This window comes from Apteryx mantelli, chromosome 2 (assembly GCF_036417845.1).
Source record: "Apteryx mantelli isolate bAptMan1 chromosome 2, bAptMan1.hap1, whole genome shotgun sequence".
Taxonomy (NCBI): domain Eukaryota; kingdom Metazoa; phylum Chordata; class Aves; order Apterygiformes; family Apterygidae; genus Apteryx; species Apteryx mantelli.
This window is the reverse complement of record NC_089979.1, coordinates 42,067,852-42,084,834: the sequence shown is the minus strand read 5'-3', so window position 1 is coordinate 42,084,834 and position 16,983 is coordinate 42,067,852.

The window sequence follows — 16,983 nt, the reverse complement described above, 5'->3', positions numbered from 1 at the left end:
GAAAAAAGTCCAAGCCTTTTAAAAACCTGAGTTCACATTGGGTCCCAGCAATAAGTCAAGCTTTTGCTTTGACAGTTATTGACTTGGATACAGGAGGAGACGACTGAATCCTTCCATGTGTAACTGTGGCAGTTAGATTGTTATGGTTTATTAGGTTCACAAAAACAGCTAGATCACAATCTGTAATTACTTACACATGGCAATAGGGACCTCTTTGGTCTCCCAGACTAGAACATAATGCAGTCCAATGCCTACAGGTGGGACTAAAAAGACTATTTAAATGCGTAACTAGTCCCTAAGCAAAATAAGAAATATGGTCTTTGTCACTTGAGGCCTTTTAGTTGAACATCTTTCTCCTTCAGTCACAAGTTATAATGTTCACTAAAGTGAGTGCTGATCTAATCAGCAATAAGAGTTACACAAGAGAGAGAAATTCTGTATCAGAGGAGAATGAAATTCTGTAGTCTGGAAGGAGTTGCCAGTTAGGCTGAGTTAACACATTAGTCCTTTCTGAACTTGAAATTTATGGATGCAACCCATATTCCCACTGACTTTTCTAAAGTTGTTTTACACCTTGAGTCTATAAAAGTACATCTTGTCCTCGCTGTTTGTGTGTGTGTATATATGTGTATACCTCTCTTATTTAGGGAGGGGTAATACATTGTATTAGAGCACGTAATTTTATTTTTCAGTCTAGACTTCTTATGAGGAGTTATCTCTATGCCAAAATGTAAATGTTACTCTCTTAGTGGGCAGTGGTGTTGTAACTGTGATGATCTAATGGAATTATTGGGGCATACTCTGTAATTAATTCTCCTTACTAACCTTGTTTCACATTTACCCTTCACTTTTTGCTGCTAATAATGCTTTTGTTATTTAGCTCATAGGAAACTAATGTGATATACCCTGAAGTGATGTTTTGGCTTGTTATCAAATATCATATATTTCTTTTTATGGCAATAGCTGCTTATTTGCTTTGTTTCCTTCCTTATTTTCATCTCTTTTAAAGTGAGAGCCACTTTTCCCAGAACCCCAATATCTCTGAATGATTTAAATATTATTACTTATAACTTAGCAATGTCCTGAGGGCCCAAAAGTATCAGGGTTCCATTTTGCCAGCAGAGAGATTTTGGGGAATGACAGGTTAAATATTGACTGGGTCTAACAAGCACTGGTAAAGCAAGAGGGGAGGGAGGAGCATCTGGGGGCAGAATGTTCCCAGAACGAAAAGAAAAGAATTGTATCTATCGCATAAATGGATGATTTCTTTCTTGAGAAGAACATGCAGATCAGTAGCAGTGGCCCCCAGTCATCACCTGCCCTGTGTGTACTCAAGCTGGTGACTCCATCTTGCTCTTCTGTGTCAGCAGAGGTTTTACTCTGGCCCTGTAAGAAATAGGATGACCCAGTGTGAACTGAGTAGAGGGTAAAGTGAGTGACACAAGGATTCAGCAGTAATTCTGCATTTCCTTGATTTTGTCAGTTTAAAGTTGACCTCTTAACATTAATGTAGATTTTGTCATTTATTTTTTATGCCTGATGTATCTACCTTAATACAGGGACAACAGTTCATGCTGAGTGTTTTATACATAATTTATATCCAATACTAAAACCCTTTGTACTGTTTTAAGGGGTTATAAATTCATTGCAGCCTAGCAGATACATTAATGCAAAACTCCTGGCCTGCACATTTTACTTGATGTGAATTGCCTATGATTTTCCACACTAGACATTTTGCCAGCAATACATAAGAAAAGAGTTACAGAACGTATCCATGAGCAATAATAAAGGCCTCCTTTCTGGGAATATTCACATCTCTAATAGTAATTATGCACCAAAGTTTGGATCAGATATTTATTGTTTTATTATCCATGAAGCAGTGCTATTTCCAGGACTTGTACAACATCCAAGGTTGTGGTTGTAGAGAAGTGTAACAACACTATATCAAATTTTATTGCACTCTGTCATATCAAGTTAACAACATATTGAGAGTTCCATTATATTTTGCCTAGTTTATTTACAACATAGCTAATTGAGATTAACCTGCCATTATGATACAAAATGTCATCATAATAATATTTCATTGGATTCTGTGAAATTAGTACTATAAAATACATGTACTTCATCATCACCACTGTATTTATTTTTGGCCTTCCTATCTTTGCATAATGATATTAGTGATTAGGATGCTTTCTAGACATGGAAAGCATAGTCCTTTCCCACACAAACCTCTACTTTTGGGGGGTGATTCTACAGACTTGCCCTTGATGCACTTTGGTTTTCAGCAGCTGTTATGACTAACCCTTAAAGTATGATGTGATATAATGAAATAAGAAAAAAAAAGAAACAAAAGGTTGTGCAGAACCAAGACAGAGCAGTGCGTGCTGTCCATAGGAGTTATAGTTGCAACACAAGTTCCAGAGCAGGATTTACATGCATGTATTGAAAATTTCATTTCTGTCGAAAGATCAATATTAAAATGAAGAGGAAACATGGCTGGACCTTTGTCTGGGATTCGTCAGTGCTTTATATGTGTACAAACAGAGTCCTTCGATCACTCAGATAGTGCCTTCTTTTGTCAGAATTTCAGTGCTCTGGGTTTCCTGTGCAGGAGTTCCATTGTGGCTGAGGGCTCCTAAGGGAGAATTTTCCATGGGGAGACAGTCACTATGCAGACCTACCATGAAAGTAGGGAGGTGAGGTGGTGGATACCCAATGTAATCTGGGGTAGGAACACTAAAAGATGTGGGAAACAAAGCTGAATTGTGTGCAGCTGTTTTGGTCGTGTTAAGAATCTCCTCTTTCAACAGAAGCTGGAGTAGACCTGCAGCTTTAATTTCTGCGGTAGCTAGACAGACGGGAATTGGGGCACTGTTATCAAATCTCTGTGGCTACCAGTTTCCCCTTCTTCCAAGAGCTGCTCGATACTGCATGGGATCCTGGCCTCTCTGGGTCCATGGGGTTCGCTTGCTCACCACCAAAAACCCCTCCACCTCAGGAACAGGCTGGGGCACCCATTCTGTACCACAGAGCCAGCTATCTTCTCCTGGAAAGGGACAAATAATGTATCCAACAAAACTGCGAGGGAAAGTCAGGAAGCCAGAGCACCATTACTGATGTTATAGTTTCTCATGAAAGGCTGCAAGGGATCTTTAAGGTTTAAAATAAGCTGTCAGAGCTTCAGTTTTACACTCAAATAAAATTAAAAAAAAAAACAAAATGAAAAAGGGACTTCCTTATGGACACAGCTTCTCCTGAAACCACCTGGGAGCTTTGATCAAACACAGAGTCTAGAAAAAGTATTATGTACAACATTTCCAGTAGGCCCCAAACTTCCCTTGGCAGCCTCTCATCCAGGTGCTTACCGAACCAAAGACACCTTTATTTCATTCAGTCTAGCAGCCTTTCAGCCCTTCATTGAGAGTGCAGACCCTTAAGAAACATATAAATCTATTGTGTAAGCAGTACACAAACATGCCCAATGTTATATGTACTTCATCCTGTAGTAATACGTACACAGAAAAGCTGTAATTTAGTGTACGGTTAAAACAATACTTCTGTGTTTGCCAGGGGAATTGTTTGTTTGTTTTTCCAACAGACAGCACATTTGTTAAGGTTGTTGTAAACTGAGTCAAAATAGATTTCAGCAAAGAGTTAGATATTATTGAATACTTTGTGACTGCTTTGATTAATCACAGATGTGCTAATCAGATTTTTTCAATTTCTTATTAACTACAGTACCTTTTTTCAGGATTTGATTTTTCTTCTTTACTGGTGATAATGTAAACCTGACCCGAAGGCTGGCTTCCTTCCAGTCTTGGCAGTTTGCAGTAACTGTGCAAAGGAACAGGTAGCCTCTGGCTCTTTGTTTATTTTAAAGTTTCTGTGATGATTGCAATCTGGCAGTAAGAAGACAGATCCAGGTCTTATTTTATACAATTGTTATAACACAGGGAAATTTTGTGAAAACCCTTGAAGCCAGTGATGAAACTGGATCAAGTTCCTCTGTCATTACACCACACCAAAAACCAAATAAGATGAGAATCTGTCCTGTATGTTTAGGAAGAACTCCCCCGAAAATTAATTAAGGCCAAGGTTTTAAAGTGTCACCAAATTGTATATATTTAAGAGATAAAAGGAAAAAATGACTTTGAGGTTACAGTCAACACTTAAGTTAATTTAAGTCAATTCTGTTTATTTTACTTACAGGCAGTGAGAAGTATCAGATTTCAACACATCACACACCTGCATCTTCAGGGTTTGTTTGCTTTCTATCCCATGACTGCATTCAGTAAACAATAGAAACAGTCAGTAAGAACACAATATTTTCTAAGCTAAAATGAATGAAAATTCACATCTCATTTTCTAGAGTTTAAATAAACATTAGAGACCATGGGGGAAATTTGGGATATTGCAAACAGCCCATAGTTATGCCCTCAGGTTGCCCAGAAACCACATTAGTTAACACTGAGGCATGATCAGTAAGTGCTGATGTTTCGCCGTTGGACTGCTGATGAAAGTCAAGTTGTCACCTTTAGGTTTACGTATTCCTAGTTTAACACAGAATTAATGAAAATTTCAAATTTTTTCAGAGCACAAAATATGTCAATAAACACCTGTAGGTTTTCATTTCTCTTTCCTCAAATAGCTTATATATGAGGTTTGACATCCCAAAGTTGGTAAAAGCATTTTGTTTTCATGAAGCTTTGAATCAGTTCATTGAGTGCACATGGGCTCAGATAAACAGGAGGGCAGAGCACAAAGGTTCACACTTGTGAACACCTCCACAACCAGAAAAGCGAGTACATGTGTGTTCATGTGCAGGGGACAGAGTGGGAGGAGCAGGCGGAAATGTTCTTGGGTTTTGTTTTCATTTTGTTTTTTCTTAAATGAGAGTGAACTCCGTACCTCAATCTGATTGTGATTCCTCAGTTCAGCTTTAAGAAAAGTTACATAAAAATATAATGGAACTAGGGATAAAAATCATAGGGTTTTCAACGTGTCTTCTGACTATTTGTAATGAGCTGCAGTCTGTTGGGAGGAGACTTCCCTCTATTTAGCTTTCCTTTTTAACTTGAGGTTAACCATCTAATAAATCTCTCCAAGTGGTCCCCCTTCATCTCATAGACATCTTGAACTGTATCACTGAGTTTCTGTGGCATGTAACTAGTGACTAACAACCACACGTTACAAATGCTTCATAAAATTACCTGAATGCTGTTGTTGCTCTTTCTGCTTCTGCTATTTTTCTTTAAATTAGTTGAAAGATGGGAAAACCAGCTAAAAATAGACAGAAAAAGTGCTTTAAAAATTATGACTATAAAATTGTAAAGGGCTCCCCAGGCACTGTAAAGAGTTTCCAGAAAGATACGTATGAAGATTCCCCTGTTGGATCTTTTTTTTTTAATTTCTTTAAGCTGGGGATTTTATGACTGTCTCCCTAGAAAGGAAAGGTTTGTTTTCTTGGCAGGAAGGGCAGGAGACCAAGTCCTATAACACCCATGGAGATCAGGGATCAGTAGGGCAAAGCAGCTCAAAACTTCCCCGGGCCTCCTTGTGAAAAGCAATCTGACTCTCTGGATTCCCTTGACTTTTGGTACCATGGTTTTCCTCAGAGCCGTGCTGCCACCAGCAGCTAATGACTTGGAATAGGAGCTGCCAATGGTCTGAGAGATGCTGTTTGAGTCTTCTGCTACCTCCAGCTCTAAAATATTCCCTCATGTCCATATCTCAGGCTCTTACTTTGTAGAGGTGCTGTGAAAGACATGATACAAGCATCCAGGCAGACAACATGTATTCAAGAGCAATCTTTCCCACATCTCCTCCTGTGATGACTCTTCAGAACTTTCCCTTTCCTCTAACTATCATGTATTCATCAGTCTAAGTCTATAAGGCCCAAAGAGAGAATACAATTACATAGAAATGAATTTCAAAAGCAGAATTGCTTAACTATTTTTTCTACTGCAACTTGCTATGACTTGTAATGCAAGATATTTTCATTTCCTAAAATGCAGAACAAAGAACACAAGAGGAACAGTTGTGGTGGAAACATGCAGCTCATTTTTTAAAGTTTCAGTTTAAAATCAGACCAGAAAGGAAATAGTTACCTAGGATACAGTAGTTTCTCAATCTTACCACCATAGGCAAAGAGTATTGCATTGCACTGAAATTTGGGACAGTTTTGTTTGTTTGCAAACAGAGAATAGGGATGTTCAGATTTGAAGATTTTAGGTTCATTAGAGAGACAAACTTTCTAGAGTTGTGTCTACCTGTGTCTGATTTTCTGTAAAACTGAAAGATTTGAGAGACTTGTATTTTCCATCTCTCTTTCCCTCTCTCTTTGATTCTGTTTGTCTAATTCTCTTTGTTTTCTTTTTGCAACTTTGTGGCTGGAGTTTAGCATTTCTTTTCCAGACAACCTTTCCTTTTTCCAATTGAAAACACTCTTTTTTTTGTTTTGTTTTTTTAACTTCTCACTATGTTGTGATGAAACATCTTATGCAAGCTCAGACCTGGCTCTTTATTACTAACACCAGCTGTTGTTACCAAGAAAACTGGTGAGTTTCCAGGTGAGAAGTGGCACATTTCAATGTTGTGTTTTAGATACTGGATCTAGTGCAAGTTTTAGTCCCTGATAAAGATATTTTGTTGAAGATGCTCAAAATGGGAGGTTGAAGACAACCACTTATCTAAACAGGAAGTAATTATAATATTCAAGTCCAGGGTTTGAGTTCAAACATCTCCAATTGAAAGCTTTGAGTTTTATGTTGGTAATAAAAAGAATTTGGTCCCTCTTCTAGCCCTCTTATTTAAGCCTGAGACTTTTATCCTGACAGAAGTAAAAAATAAAAATTCTGAACTTTTTCTCACCCACTGATATTCCACAGCTGCTTAAGTTTCCAGTGTTTGAAATTAGCTGGGCGGTCATGTGGAAAGATCTACAAAAATTAAGAAGGACCAGAACAATGGAGGATGCTAAAAATCTTTAAATGTGTATAGTAAGACAATGTCCTCCTTGCCTCTAAAACTGGTAGTTTACCAGACGATTACTAGTCTTTTATTATTATTCCTAGATTATCTGAATGTTTTAGTACTATCACTGATGGATGATATTTTTCTCAATCTCTTTTGCCTCTGCTTTGCAGTGAAGTCAGCCACTCTGTACAAAGGTTATACCCTGTTAATTATTTATGAGACAGCAAGAAGACCAATGGGACTTTCGCTTGTCCTTCTTGAAGAAATAATGAGACCATTACAGTCTATTTAACACCATGAAAAACAATATCCACAGGTGACCTTTCAGAATCATTGCCAAGTTGGATTTATGGGCATCATATGCTCTCATCAAGTAAGAATATCAAAAAGGGGCTTAATGTTAAATTGGCACTTCAAATGGCAACAGCGTCCTGAGGTTTAATAATAAACTCTCTTCACTTTCTTTTTTTGTATTTAAATGAGTGAATGTCTCTCACAGACCAGATCTGATAGCTAGCTTTGTGTTTTTTTTCAGTTCTGGGAACCTACCGAATACTTTGAGTATGTGCTGTGATATGACAGAAAGATAATGGCTGAGATATTGCCATGTCTGTTAAAATGGTCAAAACATCTGTACTTGGAGAGAAACTCCAGCATTCCTTTGCTTCAGCTGCACAGTTTTTCTATTCAGTCCCTGAACCAAAGCTGGGTCTTTAAAGACTGAAAGCTTTTTTAGTAGAACTTATGCCCTTGGTATAAAAAATTGAGTAACCTCACCACCATCATCTTCCAGGGATAAAAAATAACTTTAAAATCAAAATAATTAAAACTTAGTATTTAATTAGTAACTGCTTCAAAGGAAAAGTATGGCTTGTCTGTTCTTAATGGTAGCAGATTATACTGAGGTAGATATAATTTCACTCCTGAGTCCTAGGTGGGTTTGAAAAGAAATGTATATATATCAGGACAGTGACAATAGGAAGAATTAATAACTTAATCTAAATGCTGTCACTAAGCAAAGTAGCAGCACATAGGACATATTCAGCTGTGCAACTGCAGGTGGAATAACAAGGAGACAGAAGCAAACTGCGTATCTTTAAATAGATGTGAAGCGGAGGGGAAATGTTCCAAGGAAATGATTATAAGAAAAAAAAGTTGCACTGAACTAATTATAATTGATTATTTTTTATCTTTTAAAAATGACAACAACTGATATTACCCAGTTTCAAGGGGTAGACACAGTCCTTGTCTAAATGACTGCACAATTGCATGGCCACAACTTCTTCATGTGATAAAAGAGCATGACCCACACATGCCAGTGACAGCTGAATTGCTAGGGAAACCAAGCCTGACGTCCAGAGAAAGCTGAGTGCAGGCAGAAAGCATCAAGGGAACAAGATGTTCATTCATCTTCTGTCATAAGCATCACGTTCATGAGCTTTTCTTGGCCTCGGGTTTAGCACCTTCACCTTCCGTCTTGTCTGTCCCCTTCTTTTCCACCAAAGCAGTGACAGCATGTGCCACTGCCATTGTCTCTCCTTGCAGTGGAGGAACAGCAAGGGAAATTTTTTCATCATTTTATAAGAAAAATTTCTCCTTTGATATCAGGGGTCATTTCTTCACACTGTCTCAGACTTTGGATAAGAGAAACATTAACTCTTTTGTGGAGCTCGACCCATGGCAGCCTCCTCCCTTGTATGTTAAATTAGCCATTTGCCTGTGCTAGAGTAGACACTGCAGTCGCACAGTTCCAGCTGTCATTGCTCCTGCTGGCTGCTGTGCTCCCGACCCATTCACCAGTCCTGCATCAGCACCCATCTCTGCTTGTGACCAGTCCCATTCAGCCCGTCAGAAAGGTGTATAAAACCTCAGCAAGCACAAGTGTGTGCTGCTTGATGCTGTAGACACAGTGGATGTATTATCTGTAAATAATGATAAGAAACTTGCAAAGTTTAATTGACTTCTATGTGTATGGATTCAGCAGAAATTTTTGTCTCTTCTTCCTGTTGAGCAGTTTCAAAAGCCTACACCTTCTGAAAAGGAAGTGTTTATTGAGCCCTTAGTCAGAATATGCTTCACAAACAAACATTCACAATGGCCTGAGGATAGAATTACCGGATTTTGCTTTAGGGCAACAGAGTCTGTATTCCTGCTAGCCCTTCACAGTTCAGAAGCTAGAATAACTACTCTGTGTGTCCTCCCATAACTCATTAGTAGTAAGGAAATTGTAGGATTAATCATATTATAATCTTCTTCCTCTACTTTTAAAATCTTTGAACTGTGTATTATGGATTTCTTTTTCTTTTTTAAATCCCACAGTAAATGAACTGGAGACTGTACACAAATCAAATATTAAATGCTCTAATATCTGAGATCACCAATAAATCCTGAGAACAATGTTGGCCACTTTCCAACTCAACAACACATAACCTGTATATTTTTTTGCAGTGTACTTTCAGAGCTCTATTAAATTCAGTGTAGTTTGGCAGTCTTATACAATTCAATTTTTCAAGTAGTCAGCAGGCATTTTTGAAAAAACAACATGAAGTAAAAAGATGCCTATTTGCTTTTTGTCATGAGCACAATGTCTGTGGACCGCTCTTAAAGCCCTTCCACATTCAACCATTCCTTTGCACTTTCTTGAAGAATCTGATACACCATGTCAAAAGCAGAGCCAATGTCTGAGGAATAGAATATCTGTCCAAATGGTTTCATCTGAGTTTTTGCTTTTGGTATGTAGGGTACTTGCTGACAAGAAGCAGATTCCTCATTTCCTGCTGTTCAACATGTAAAAGGATCAAAAATGAAGCTCTTGACTTTGCCTCTGTCACTAAGATCTGGCTGCATCCTCCCATCAAGTGATCTCTTCCTTAAGTTTCCATTTAGCACTTCGATATTCCACTATGAAAGAAACCAAGCTTTCAGGGAGCAAAAGACCCTCACAGACAATCAGATCTTGTCCTTTCGTTTTCACAAGTTCAAGAAAAGCCCTGATCAAAAAGTCCTTACCCCTGCACCCCCAAATGATAGCAGAAGTAATGTATAAGGAGACACCAATTTTTGGAAGGAGTTCTGTTTCTTCATTTTAAAGGGACCACTGCAAAATACAAGTTCTTCAGAGGCCCCTCCAGTTTCTGCCTTGCTTATTCAAACCAGTGTTCCCACCAAAATAAAATATTGTATATTTTTGATCTGCCAGAGTTTGTTTCCAAAGAACAAGGAGCTGTTCTGTCCTGGCAGGAGCAGACACCCTTTCTTCCTGAGTAGGAGATATGTGGTTTTGGTAATTGAATTCAGCTGTTTTACTTTTGGCCCCTTCTTAAGCTTTTGAAGGAAATCCTGCTTAAGAAGATGCTGGTGCCTTTTGTTAGGGATCCAGAACATGAGGGAGCTCCAGTTGCAAGGGCTACCTCTGGCTCCCAAGACAGGTGCTGCTTGACACATTCTTAAATTATTACAGAGAATGTGGGTGTAGTATTAGGTTAAATATGATTTCATTACCTATATTTTATAGTCTAAACAGATTGCTGGCATTTACTTTAGATGGAGGCCTTCCTCAAGTGAGATTGCTTTGTTATTCTCTGTGTCTTGGATGGAGATGCTGAATCCTTTTGGCAGTGGGATTATGCATACGAGAAAGACTTATATAAGCATGGCATTATCTGTATCATGAGTTTCTGTTGTCAGACACCTTTTCTTTTGCCTGTCAGCACGGCCAACTTCATAGAGAGTCTGGCAGCTAGAAGTAGGGGAGCTCTTAGTGAAAGACTTTCAGTTCTACGTGACCCCTTTCATACAATCATGCAATTTTTAATTCAGGTGAGGCCTTTCTATACCAACTCCTTAACATATTCCAAGCAAGAGCAATTATCCTGAATCAGGACTCAAGAAATAAAGAGACTGGCTTAAAACCAGGAGAGTTTTTAAATCAGTTTTTGGGGATCTTTTTACTTTCTTTCTGGCTGTATCTTGCCCTCCTTGGTTATTTTACCTTCTCCATTTTTGTTTCCAGAACCTAAGGCAAGGATAATATCTGTTCTTTTAAAATTCAAAGCTCTCACAATAAAAATGTAAAATGTTGACATTTCTAGATTTCTATCCTTTTTTTTAATAAATCACCAAATACAGCCATAAAAAGAAAGGACAAAAATGAACTTTTAAGGTTACTGTTTATTCTTTGTAATGACACTAGCAAATATAATTTGTCTTTATAATTTCATATTTAGATGAGGCTCTAATGTGGACCTCGGGCTTTCATAAGCTAACACGTGTTTCATCCTTGCAAATTTTCAGAACCTGCTTTTAGAAGAAAAGATAGCTTTCAAACAAATATGAATGAATACAGTGTGACAGCTAAAGGGAAATGCAAAATTATTATCAGGAGTTAAGTCTCATAAGAGTTAGTAACAATAGCAAGACTTCAATAGATTAATAGCAGTACTGAAATTGTGTAATTCTTTAGAGATATGCCAATAGAAGCAGGAGTGACTAGGATAGTGGAAGCACTGTAACTTCTTAAAATGGGTCTTAAATTAAGCAGATATAGTCTCAGGCTACAGACACAGGATCCAGTAGATAATGCTCAAGGCATAAGCCCAGGTCAAATCTCACTGCAGCAGCAGTATACAAAGGAGCAGAGAATGAGCAGTTGAAAGCATGCTGACCATGCATTGAAGAGCAGGCACTTGAAAGCCCAAACTTATCCTTGTTTCAGCCAGGGGTACAGTTGCCAATGTATGGTTGATGCAAAAATCACTCTTGAGGATTGCCTCAAGCATCCGCAGCATTTTAAATAAGAGCCGATGTGCTGGAGATTAAATGCATCATAAGTCTGTGGTGCTCTGTGGAGTGAGATGCAATGTTTCCTGGGGCAGGAAAAAAATTATAGCTCCTTCAAAGTGGCACATCGCCCAGCCTAACGAATCCTGATGCCCAGAACTTCACTACACTGAGGTAGGGCTGGCTCAGGCATACCTGCATCTCGTTGTATAGGTATTAGTTGGTATACATATGCAACATGTGGGTATAGTCCTATAGGAAAATTCTTCCATGGGTTCTCACCACAGTTTACTGGGTCAAAATCAGCTTGGGGTGCTTGCAAGTTATTGCTGGTAGAATTTTGCCCCCAGAATCTGGAAGCAAATTCTTTCATAATTTGAAAGCCAGAAAGAGTTGGGACAGCCTATGAAGTACGAGGAGCTTTCACAGAACCTGCCCTTACACTTCTACTGACATCAGTGAGACTGCACAGTTCTAGGTGAGGATAGATCACAGCTCTTGAATACTTAGTTATGAGAGGAGACGGAGAATCTGTGAATATAACAGCAGTGCTTGGCCTCTACTAAACCTCTACTAAATGTTTGAAATGGCTGAGAATGATGCCAGATCACAGAAGCCAGAATTTCTTGAGGGGAAATAAACATTTTTCCACTGTCTTTTTTTCTTTTTTAACAACCTTTGCGAATCTTTTGGCTGCAGCAGCAAAATTGTCTACAGGAAAAAAAATTACTAATTCTTTCAGTTTACACTCTGGCATAAACTTTTTAAATGTTGACTGTCTTTATCACATTCTGAACTAAAGTGTTTCTGCTGAATGCAATGATTTATTTATATTTTTGTTGTTTCTGTTGGCATTTTATGTTCAGACATTTTTTAAGTACTTAATATAAAATAAACTCACATGTAGATAACTTTGAAACAGTGCAGTATTTTAAAAAACCACATGTTTACAATAAAACAGTGAGAGCTTTGAAATCTAAGTTAAGCTCAGGATGAAACTAGCAAAAAAAAAATAGAAATGTCTCTGTGCTCATGAGTTTGATTCTGCCTTTTGGGCCAAATTTTTTTCTCATCAAAAATGACTTAAATCTGGACTTGCTTCATTAAAGTCAATGGAGATACTTCAGATGTACACTGTTCTCAAAGGAAAACAGAATCAGGACCTCTGTGTCCACTTTTGGTTTATGTGATGGAAAATCCCCAAATTTGAAGAAATCAGGTCACATGGATAAAAGACAGCTGTCTAAGACTGAAGGTTTCCATCCATTTACCCAAAATATTCTCCGTGCCTCTATCCTTACTTTCTATATGCTCTGACTCTGCATCCTTTTGCAAGTCTTTTTCTGAGTGAAGAGGGCAATTTTAAAAGTCTCTTACTGACTACATTAAAAATATGAAATAGATAATGTACAACACTGAGCTGATATGGAACAGCTTTTTTCCTCCTTACATTTTTGACAGATTTGGATTGTCTTTTGGAGGTGAGAGAATTACCAAAAAATGGTAAAGATAAGCATTGTTTATTTGTAGCCAGATCTTTGCAGGAAAATATAAATTGAGCTAGTGTTCTCTGAAGATTTCATCTTGCTTTAATTATACCTTAATTATATTTTAGCAATTTAGTTTGGAAATAGTAAAAAAAAGTTTTGCAGGTACCAGCTTTAAAGATGCCACACATTTTTTAAAACTCTAATAGAATAAGTAGTAAAAGATGTGTTTAGTGTGCAAGTCTCCTTATTTTAGTTCCTATTGTCTAGTTCATGCAAATTAGAGTTAAATGACTGGAAGTTCGGCCTGTGTTTTCTATTATGGCCACTTGAGGGAATCAGTCTGTAGCTGTGGCCCATAATTTTTGTTTTTACACTAAGGGAGTAAGAAAAATTATATTTGTTGCAGAAAGTTTTCCAACTTTACTTCAGCATTAAAGACATCACAAAGCACTGGCTCAGAAATAAATTACTCTCTACCTACTAAATATCCAGGAAGGGAAAAAAAATGTTGATAAATGAGAGTCTTGGGAGCTGCTAAGTGAGGTCCCTGCACACAATTTATGATCATGCACTCTTGGACTTCAGAATGATTAATACAGCTAATTCTCAGTAGAATAAGAGCTGTTTTAGCCCAGGAGAGAACTGTACGTTATTGTTTATAGAAGCAGATAACATCAAAGTGGCCCACTGCTTGTGTTAAGCAAATACAGAATTCTGGGTCAGTGCAAATTAATCCTTAAGGAGTAAGAAAAAGTTCTTAATGACTGCTAGATCTGTATGTTATCACTTTTCATACAACTGAAAATGGTAGAATTGTTAATGAGAACTACAAATGGCCCTGCTCACCACAGCACGCAGGCAGCTGTCTATTAGCATGGTCTCCATTAAGTAGTCTGATGATCTGTACGTATGAAATTTGTTAATGAAGAGTAGAGGATTAGGCAATTTTATGAGATCTTTGAACCATTTCAAAATTATCTTTTGCAACAAATATGCAGCAAGTGACAGAGTGTTTTATGCTATAATCAGCTGTGTGAACCCAGAGCTTTCAAACCAGTATCTTCTATTCATGTAGTAAAGGCTTTATTTTACAAAAATAAATTAATTGAATTTAACCATGAAGTCAGTGGGGGGAAAAAGTCTTGCTGATTTACTAACAAGTGTCTATTAAGCTGTGTTTTCTCATTCAAAGACAAGGAAAGCACACATTTTAGCTTTGTTTGGAAGGAATAGGTTGCGTTTCACAGACTTACAGTAACAGCAAGTTAACGAAAAATTGCCTTAGAAACATTATTGGGTTCACTTAAAGTATGATTTAACTGCTGGACCACAAGAAGATCTAGAACATAAAATTCCTTTTTTTCTTTTTTCAGGGGCTGTTTGGATTTTATTGATAATGATTTGTGTGCTTCTGAACATACACCGACACATTATAATTCTGTTCTAATACATCTAATGTGATCTGTGTGCCGTGTTATGAGATGGGACAGAATTGTTGACAGGAAAGGAGTGGGAATAGGTTGTAAGGATACAATGACTTTGTAAGCTGTGGGCTCATGAAGTGTGCTGGCATAATGAAAGGGCTAAAGTCTCCTCAATCTCTATTAGTAGGTCTGTGCCTGTTTACAAGTCATTATAAAACAAAGTGCATGCACATGCTGTGGACAATTTAACTGTCCCAGTATATTCACTGTAAAATTTCTTGCCTTCTAAATTTGTTTTAAAATAACTTGTCACCAAGAAACTTAAACTATTTAGACAATTATCAGGTCCTCTGATGTATGGTATTCTGAAATAGCTGTTGTCATTTAGCAAGACTTATAAATACATCTCAATACTTCTCAGAATATTTGGTCATGAAAGCAAACATTTTTCAGAATGCTGTAACAGGGCAAATAGTTTCCCACCTGGACTTGTAGGCTTCACTTCTACCACTTCATGTTTGGGGTACATCTTTGCCTGTGAAGTCATTTGCTGATGTAAGCCAAGGATGTGAAATTCCCCCATGCATATGCAGAGGGAAGATTTTTGCCTTTCCTAGAACGCTAGTCCTTTTTTCCCCCTATGCTGATACTTCTGCATGGGAGAGTTCTTAGCCCAGGGGATAGGATAAGGTAGAGTTGTAGCAATCTTGCTTTTTTCTAGTAACAAACTTCCCTGAAGACCTCAAAGATCTTTTTTTGTACAAACCTGGGTGAGATGTAACCCAGATCGCTATATATGCCATCTGGTGCTCCTTCTTGAGTGAACTGGTCAATACTTTCTAAGGAATGCACACAGGGGTTCCAGGCATTTGCAAAAATATGTAGTTGGTGGGAAAAGCTGCCGACTTCTGAAATGAATAGCTTCTCCAAAGAGAGTTTATTAACAAGAAAAAAAAATGAAATCACATCTTCTCTGCCTCTCTTTAGCCTTTCTCTTTTAGTTTCTTCTGAGGAGGCTAATCAGCTCCTTTTTACCTTGGTAAATCAGTCACTTGACCAGGAGGGAGGTTACCTGGAGTTGCACTGCTAAAAATTGCACAGCCTACTGTCATTGTCCTATCTTGTTCTCTGCAAACACATCTGTAGGTGGCTGTCATGCCCACTGCCCCATCATTACTTAACCAAACCATTCGTATTTAATTTTTTTTTAATCCTTCCACAGAAGTCAGTCCCTCCTGCCCCTTAATCAGCCTTGATGTTTCTCTCTGAACTCTCTCCAGTTTGTCTACATTTTTTGCTTGTAATGTATCCGGAACCAAACACAGTGTAATGGGTACAGAACAGAGCTACAGTGTAATAGGTACACAGAAAAAAAAAAAGTCTTCGGACTTTGATAACTACTGTGTGGCAGAATTAATTTACTAAGTTTATTTTTAAAAAGGCAAAATATGTAATTTTTCATTTGTGGATAAACTTTTGAAATCTTCCACCTCTACTCTAATTCCTAGAAAAGAGAGGAACAAAAAGAAACTACTGTGAGCGACTGCATGTATTTCAGTTCTATGGGATCATATCTGCCTCTCAAAATACTGTGAACAGAGCCATTAAAATGCTCTGCAGGATTTCTTGATGCCTGATTTGTCTGGTTCACCCTTTCTAACATCATACTAGTATTATGCAGTGCTACTCTGACAGCTTTCATGATGCCGAAGTTTATGGCAACTGTAAATCTATTAAGCCACAATTTGCACTTAATAAAATGAAACAGCAAGTAGTTAAATTGAAGCTCAGTTCTAAGCTGGAGAACATTTTTCAGGAAAAGTCATTGAGACTGCCTGTGCTACTGCTGCCTTCCTTTGAGAAATTCAATCGTGCTGATTGAGGAAACCTGGAGAGAGTTGACTGTTCCTTCCTTCAGTTCATAATTGCCCCGTAGACCATTTAATCATTTGTAGATGAAACAAAGCCTGTGCTGTGGAGTACCGGAAGCAAAGGTATGCGCTTATCAAACACTTCCGACCCACGAAGCATAGCTAGGAACTCATCTCTGTGTTTCTGAGCAGTCCTGCTGTCGAACTAAAGAGCTGAAAGCAGACTGGCTCTTCCTGTTGTCACTATGGTGGCCTTCCTGAGTGCCTTTATTTTATTACAGTAAAGTCTACACAAGCCAATTTTCCAGGAACTGAGTTCAGAGCAGAGAATGAAGGTCTCTCTGCTAGAGAATGCAGACAGGCACTGAGACACCCGCCAAGACAAGAGCTGTTTGATGCTGTCTTGAGAAGAAGAGATAAGCACTGAAAGTTAAATAAGAGGAG